The 8,897-nt window shown below is 38.8% G+C and overlaps 1 long non-coding RNA gene across 4 annotated transcripts; it reads right to left on the reverse strand.

Annotated features, from left to right (window-relative positions):
- Positions 1-3,002: 3,002 nt before the first annotated feature.
- Positions 3,003-8,628, reverse strand: LOC123188594 (uncharacterized). 4 transcript variants are annotated; one of them, XR_006494948.1, is made up of 4 exons: positions 7,938-8,618; positions 6,732-6,945; positions 4,461-6,450; positions 3,003-3,388 (listed from the first exon to the last, which is right to left on the reverse strand). It is a non-coding gene; the product is annotated as an uncharacterized lncRNA (long non-coding RNA). The 4 variants fall into 4 exon arrangements; XR_006494946.1 differs by having other exon boundaries at positions 3,003-6,450; positions 7,938-8,626; XR_006494947.1 differs by having other exon boundaries at positions 3,003-6,450; positions 6,760-6,945; positions 7,938-8,625.
- Between the last annotated feature and the right edge of the window lie 269 nt (positions 8,629-8,897).

Here is an 8,897-nt window from a genome sequence, read left to right on the forward strand (position 1 = left end):
TGCAATTGATCCACCCAGATGGGACAAGGAGGTCAGTCCAGCAGGCGCATCTCAAGTGTCATGTCAGTGTGGCGCCCACCCGTCCCCATGCCTCTCCACCGCATGTCGTGTCGTGCCAGCTTGCCATCAACCACCGTTGTGGCTCAGCCCTGTAGTGCTTCCATGATCACCACACGTAGCTTCCCTTTATCGTTGTCCTCACCCTACTCTCATGCATATTGGCATTGTAAAAACACAACAAGTTCACAATTAAAAAAGTTGTAAGTTCAACATGACATCCCAGATAAGTTTAAGAAAAAAACTCAAACAAAATGAAACCCAATGAAAAATCAAATGGTAAAAGTTCAAGTCGCAAAACAAGAGAAGTCCAAAACATCTTGCAAGAAAATTGAGTTAAAAAAACACACAAAATTATTTCATTTTGAAAAATATCATTTAGTTCAACGATATAAACCACAAAAGTTCGGGGACTATGATACCCAAAAGACAGAGTGAAGTCTAGTATGTGAAAACATGCTCAGTACAAACCCATACGAACATCAGTGCAAATATTCTTTTCTCGGAACCATTAAAAATTAGTCTGAAAAATTCCTCAGTACAAACACACACATAGATCAGTACGATTACTCTTTTTTTGGACAGAAAAACAGCACGATGAGTCTCACCGTATTTAAACTTACTCTTAAAAGATGGGTGCAAGTACAAAATCATAAAGACATCCGTTCAAAGTACTATTTTTTCAGAACCATAGAAAACTACTCTGTGAAAAATACCTCAGTACAAACATAAACTTAGATCAGTACGAGTACTCTTAAACGGTTTGTCGGAAATAACACGATGGGGTTTACCTTATTCAAAATTACTCTTAAAAGGTTGTAAGTAGGGAAAATGTTCAACATGCCTAAGCTTCACATTTTCGATAGCTATCCAACGGTATATTATTTGCCCAATTTCGATAAACTTTAAAAAATCGCGTTCGAAATCAGATTTGATCGTATTCGAATTCGTTTTTAAATCGTAAGGAATTGGAAAAACATTTCTATACGAAAAAGTTGCGCATTTTCCATAGATTTCCAACGCAATATCATTTGCGTCAATCCGATAAACCGTTTGTGAAAATACGCGAAAATACGTTTCGCCCAGAATTTCACCATTTTTCAAATTACTTTTAAATTGTATAAATTTTGAAAAAACTATAGATATATGGAAGATGCGGATTTTTACCAGCTTTCCAACGCCATCTTATTTGCTCAATTCTGACAAACCGTTTGAAAATTGAGTCTAAAATACGATTCATGTTTTCGGTTTTGAAAAAAATGTTTTTTTCAAAACTGCTCTTAAGCCGTGATGATTTTCAAACGCCTGATTTTCAAACGCCTGATTTTCATCTCGTTAAGCTGTGATGATTTGAAAAACGCCTGAAAATCATCAATACAACCGCCTGATTTTCATCTCGTCGAACTGATCGTGTTTTCGTCAGAATGGGGCATGTAATATATCGTTGGAAAGCACTTGACATCTACATTACAGTTTAAGAGCAGTTTCGAAGAAATCATTTTTTTCAAAACCGAAAACGCGAATGTTATGTTGGACTTGATTTTCAAACTGTTTGTCGGAATTGAGCAAATAAGATGGCGTTGGAAAGCTGGTGAAAATCCGCATCTTCCATATATCTATTGTTTTTTCTAATTCTATAGGATTTAAAAGTAATTTGAAAAACGGTGAAATTCTGGGCGAAATGTATTTTCGTGATTTTTTGCAAACGGTTTGTCGGATTGATGCAAATAATATGGCGTTAGAAAGCTATGGAAAATGCGCAACTTTTTCGTATTGATATGTTTTTCTAATTCCTTACGATTTAAAAACAAAATCGAATACAATCAAATTTGATTTCGAACACGATTTTTTAAAGTTTGTCGAAATGAGGCAAATAATATACTGTTAGAAAGATATCAAAAATACAAAACTTAGTCATGTTAAATGTTTTCTCAAATTCGCAACCGTTGAATTGTAATTTGGATTACGGTGAGACCCATCATGCTGTTTTTCCGTCAGAAAAAACAGAGTACTTGTACTGATTTACGTGTGCGTTTGTACTGATGTATTCTTCGGAGAGTAATTTTGAAAGGTTTCGAAAAAAGAGTACTTGAACTGATGTTCATATGGTTTTGTACTGAGCGTGTTTCCACATACTAGACTTTACTCTGTATTTTCAGTATAATTTTTCTCGTAACTTCACAATGGTATCATCATGCCTGAACTTGCATATTTTATACCGTTGAACTGAATAATATTTTTAATAAAACAAAAATGTTTTGTTTTTTCTTTTGAACTAAACATTGTTTTGCGACGATATTCTGGACTTCTCTCATTTTACCACTTGAACTTTTACCATTTTGAATTTCCATAGTTTTTTTTGTTTGAGCTTTTTTTCCAAACTTATCTGGAATGTCGTGTTCAACTTTTTTCTGTACTTATATGCTAGTAATAATAGAACATTTTCCATACAATTTTTGTCGATTCGTGAACACGAACCAAAATAGGTAGGAGAGAGCAGTATCGAACTGATCATTGTTTTCGACTGAACTATAGTGTTCTTCTTTTCCAAGAACTGATCATGTAATACATATTGAACGGCCACACATGTATGATATAATACATGTGTGGCCGTTCAATATGAGCAAACATCCCATGTTTCTCAACTTCAAACTTTATTTTTTGTTTTCTCTGAACTTGTTGTATTTTTGAGTATGAACCGATGGAAATATAATCTTTGCTAAATTGCTTCAAATATTTTGTGTAGCACACGCACAACCATGATAAGAATATGTACAAGTACATATGAAAAATTATGTGCTTTTCATTTAAAATTAAATCAATGTTTCAAATAAATCTAGATATAATGGATCATTAAATGTTTTGTACTATGTTAGACGAACAAAAAGAATCAAAACTGGATACATAGTTTGCAGATCACATCACATACGGCAAATAATTATTCCTATAAAAAAAATAGCAAACATTTATTTAAAAGAAGGATCCAGCAGGAAAGGTACATCAATACACATCTCTCCGATCAACAACCACTAGGGAAAATCTGAAATCTTTGAACTTATGTATGGAGATGAATAGAACTATTCAACACATATTTGGTGACACAGTAGGTACGACTCCAAACCCCAAGTTAATTACTTCCCTCCAGAACATTGACAAATCCTAGAGCAACCTGAACAAAATGAAGAAACAATTTTCTTCCTCTGACGGCCTGTGTGGACCAAAAGTGCCGGTGATCTTTTTCTTCCTCCGAACTTATGGTCTTTTTGAGTTATAACTGATGTAGACATTTTCCGTTGAAGTATTGCGGACTTTTGGGTAGTAGACGCACAACCTGAGAAGGCAATGTACAAGTCCATGTAATAAGAACAACCAAGTTAATGTATAGTAACATCATATGTTCAAAAATAAAAATAAATAGAGTTCTGTACTGTTTTTGCTATAACAACTAAGTTAATGTATGCCATGGGGCTGGACTAGGACAGCGCTGCAAATCCTGGAGTGGTGGAGAGGGAGCTCATGTCACTACCAAGTCTATTAGGGTACTAGAAATTCATGGAACATAAGTTAGACCAAACTAATTGATTACAAGCACTCCTATGAACTGAACTTAAATTAGAAATTGAGCTGAACTTAAACAGTGGAAACTTAGAGTAAACCAATCAGTAATTTTTTCTTTGTTGTTATTATACTTATTTATTGTTCATCTCCGAACTTTCTCAGATTCAATATATGGCCTGCTAGAACCTTTTTATTTTGAAACTCTTTCCTGAACATCTCAGGTTCTTTTAACATACAACACATATTTTTGTTGTCCTTTATATAGACAAAAATGCATATATTTCTAACAAAATGAAGATACTGGCACTTCTTTGATGGTTGTAGTTCTAGACTTTTGCACTAACTGGTTTTCAGTTCAATATACAAAAGAACAACATACTCCTAGGATATATGTAATACCTTCTCTAATCTAATGTAACAAAGTAATTGTGACACAAAGGCAAATAGGAAATAGCATGACACTTGAGCTAGTAAAATTCAGGGCATAGTGAAGGTTCTTCTGGGAGGTCAACAACGTGGAGCCACAACTGCACAAGAAAATGGAATATCTGGTGCCTCATAAGTATCTGTACGGGTTTGTCTCTATGCGAACAAAATGGATGGTACTGCTGATTCAGTGACTATCATAAGTCTTTGCATTTTACGTGGTTTCAATTCAATCAAAAATGGAACAGCATACTGCATATTATGCCTGTACATGTAAACATTAGAAACTGGTTTTATAGGAAACATTTTCATTAAATGACCACTACTTTGAGCGGCTACTTGGAAGCGAAGTCATCTTATCAGTGGCTAATGGGTTAGCAGAGCTTTTGAAGAAAATGGAAGCAAAGGCTAGCTAGCACCTTCGCGAACCCCATGGCAAGATCATTGGCGCTGAACCTGGAAATGGGGTCAAAAAGGCTCATGCCGCGCTCGGCGGCCGTCTAGCGCCCTGCCGGCGGCATTGCCTTGTGGTTGGCCCACCACCCGGCTCGCCAACAAGCTTCGGTTCGGGCTAGATTCATCAAAGATGTCAAGCTTATAAGCACTGCAAGACAATCAAGACTGAGAGAATACAATGAGCACCTTGTCAAATTCTCAGGTCAGTGGTTGGTCCAAAAAAATTATGTGGTCAGTGCCTCCATAGAAGTAACAACATGCAAGCTTAGTTCTTAGGTACAAATTTGTAAACACTAGTAGTGCTACCAGCATTTATAGATGCTAGTGAACTTGAACTTGTGGTCTCTCGAGATCTGAACTGATTGTGTTACAAGCACACACACAAAATCTAAGAAGCTGATACAAGTACATGTTAAAAAGATAATCAAGTTCATGCATATTAATTGGGAGAAGTTCAGAAAGAAACTTTTAAAAATTTTGTATTAAAAAGATGCATACTGCATAACATCTGTACTCACTATGACGATGTGTTTGTACTTCCCAAGGTGCCACATGCCCACATGTGTACTCACTATGACGATGTCTTTGTACTGCCCATGGTGCCGCATCTATACCCACTATAATGATGTGTTTGTACTGCCCAAATACATACGCGGGAGCACAAAATAAACATTTAAAAAAATTGGTACTCACAGGAATAGTGACAGATACACATGAAAAGCAACCATCTAAACATGTTCTTTTCGCATCTTCCCAAAGTACTCAATCAGCAGAACAACACATGTAAGGATTTTAATAGCAGAAGCAGAGAAATAGAGAGATTATTGTGAGAGAGTGTCGTAGCAGACAACCTGGAGAAGCGTTGTACAAGTCCTCTTTTTTTCTCGGCTTGCTATATGCATCGGAAAAGTTCATACACTATTGTCTAGCAAGTACACAAGTCATATTCAACAACAACTGTACTCCATATTGAATCATCTTACCCTGTTCAGAAAAATAGTGATTCCTAAATATCCATCAGGGATTAATTTTTATGTATGTACACTGCCAATCCAGACTAGATACTTCCAAATCCTAAAAAACTTTATTACAATAGTCAGGAGCGAACTCATACATGTATATCTACTAATAAACACCAACAAGCAATTACAACAGCAGAGATATAATCTAAAACTCATGGCATATATCTTTGTATTCATCAAGTTGAAATCAACAAAGTTTAGAATTTCCAAACACTAAAGGGCAAAAAATGGCGAAAATAGTCTCAAGATTTACGGTCTATGTCCACCGAGAGTTTTGTTGTTAATAATACTAATAGAAGCTTTTCCAACAAAGCATTCTCTAATGCAAATCTTCCTAGCAACCTCACCCAATGACATTTATGCATTAGCTCTGGTTTGATTTGAAACTAAATTAAATGAAATTTGAGAAAAGCTGTTAGGAGGAAAGGAAACCATTTTCCAAACAAGAAAAATAAACAAGTACAAGCATGTGTATAGCAAGAGGAGTTGTTAGCATGTTTATGTGCATGCGTATGTTTGTTCAGTACACCATGTGATGCAAGTACCAACTCTTTTTCTCTCTGAAACAAGCAAGATTCACACAAATATCCTGCATTTCTAGCATTCTGAGAACTAAAATAAGAATTGCACTGAAACTAAAGCTCGACCACGACTGTGCGTGCCGAGGGGCAGCAAACGATGGTGGTGGCGGCACGCGTGGGCTGCTTTCGACATGTCCACATTACCACAAAGAAGTAAAAGACACTCAAATTTTAGGATTTTTTTAAAACATTCTGCACACAACATTTGAACAAAACAAGAACACCAAAGCTTTTTTCTTACAATGCTTGTGGTCACCGTGAGCATGCAACAAGCAGGATCAGGCTCTCGGTGGCGCAAGCATCGGATCCCCGTTAGAGAAAGATTACTTGCTGAAAGCCACCATATTTTCCTACAGTAAGACAAAGGAAAGATAATACATAAAGCTCATTAATGAAAGAATCAGCAGTCACATTTTAAACGAAAACTTGTTACCAAAACTGAAAGCCACAATTTTTTTCAAACTTCTGGGTGAGAGCATGGTGCTTCAAGATATGGTTGCAATTTTTTAATTTGATGCGTGTTGCATTATAGAACTGCTATGGTTTTGCAAGTTGAACTTTTGGTAGTTTTTAAATTTTTGCATAGTGTACTGTCAAAATCTTTACCACACAAAGAACACATCTGCATTACCACATGGGACGGCGAGACCGACGCACACCTGGTGGAGGTCGCTGGAACTGGATAGGGGTTGGGGGAGGAGACATGGTGGAGAGGCGACGACGGTTGATGAAACCGAGGCAGCGGATCCTACCAGGAGGCGACCTGGCGAGACACGCTCCGGGGAGCCTGTCGGGCCGGGATCCCGTAGTGGAGACAAGGAGCCATGGTCGGGCAGGGCGGCATGCTGGGGTAGATAGGGCAATGATCAAATATCTGAAGATTATCCTTCATTTTCAAAGCAATGGAAGTTTTTGTTTCTCAAAACTAAATGCAATATAAACTAACAGAAAACTAAGCATAGAAGATCTCCAGAACTTTGCAAAATACCATATGTAACATCCCTCATGTCAATTTTTATAAAGGACTTACACGAAACATGGAGAGTTCTTACTATAGTTGAGTTACCAGGGGACTACATAAGTTAAATATATGGGGGAAGTCAGCAATATAATGATAGGTTAAAGGTTCAAAGACTGGTGATTTTACAGGGCCTCTCAAGTCTGAACTGATATGAACTCCTTTTTGCCGAGCTACTGATTTTTTATATATAGCCAGCTATTTTTTTAAACACACACATTGAACCATTTCTGGGGTTCTTGATGAGCTGATGATAGAAAAACATGTTGAACTGAACTTTAGGTTTCAAGAACAACCGAATGTTTTTGGGTTCTTCTATGTACCTTCTTGTTATCTTTATTCTGAACTCCAAGTCACAATTACAATCACAATATACACATGTACTACAAAACAATGTGCATTTGTACTGTCCATAATACCGAATTAACCAAAAACAAATAATTTATGAAGGAAACAATTTTTGAATGTGGTTTGAGCTTTGTTTCTTCAGATTTTTGAACTTGTGCAGTATGTATACCTGAACTTGTGTGAATGACAAAATAACACATAGTTTTTTTATGCTTTTTAAGATGAATTTAAAAAACATAAAATGGTGAACCTCCAGGGGTGTCGGTTTGGTGTTTGAAATGTAAGATGATCTCCAAAACACACACAAAGGTGAACTGAAAATTTTGGTTTTTTATGTATAAAAATACAAAAACATCTATGGATTTCACTCTTCAAAATGGGTTCAAGCACCGCTTCTAAGCAATACATCCGAGCTAGCGTCCATTCATCCAACCCTCTCTGTTTCATCACTTAACACGAGCCAACACGTACCTCGGCATCGACATCTTGTACAGGTGAACGGACAGGGATGGTTGCTGTGAACAGACAGGGGTGGTGGTTGTGTACTGGCCGTGGTGAGGTTGCGTGGATGGAGAGGCGGTGGCCGTGGCGAACTGACGATGTGATGAAATGACAAACTAATATGCTCATAAATAGATTCGTCGATTACCAGAGAGAGAGGAGGCGAACTCGAGGACGGCCAGAGCTGGTCCAGGGAGGTGGGAGGTCCAAGGTGGGAGGGGAAGCAGTCCGGAGGTGGTGAATCAGGGCGGCGGTGGAGGGGAAATCGGTGCCGTGGCCATGGAAGCAGAGGCGACGCCGACACACTGGTGGAAGGGGGATCGGGGCGGCGGCGGGGCGCTGTTAGGATGGGGCTAGGGGCCGGCGACGGGGCGCTGCTTGGAAGGGGCTCGGGGCGGGCGACAGCGCGATGGTGGGAGGGGGCTCGTCGCGGCGGCGGTGCGGCGGTGGAAGGGGGCTCGAGGTGGGCGGCGGCGCGGTTGTGGGAGGGGGCTCGTCGCGACAGCGATGCCTGGTGGGGAGGGAGCTCGTCGTGGCGGCCGCGAGCTGGTGAGAGGGGGCTCGGGTGTCGGGGGAAGCAGGGCTGGATCGGGGGCGCCGGTCGTCATGGGTTGAAGACGATAGGTGTGGGGTGGAGCTTTTTCCCCCTTTTTGTTTTCGGGTCGGGAAGAATTGGGCGGGTGGGCTTCTTATGTTAGATTCGCCGTTCCTATATAGGGCGCGAGGGTAACAGAATATTATTTTTTTACTAGTAATAGAATAGCTCTGTCCTATATATATACACACATATACATATAGTGTTACTATTTATCACCCAGGGTGCAGAATAAGTTATTCTTCACCCGAGATAATCTTACAATCATTTCATAATTAAATTACGTTTCGAATTCAAATAGTTACATTCCTATTGATTCACTACGTAAAATTTGA

Source organism: Triticum aestivum, chromosome 2A (assembly GCF_018294505.1).
Source record: "Triticum aestivum cultivar Chinese Spring chromosome 2A, IWGSC CS RefSeq v2.1, whole genome shotgun sequence".
Lineage (NCBI taxonomy): Eukaryota > Viridiplantae > Streptophyta > Magnoliopsida > Poales > Poaceae > Triticum > Triticum aestivum.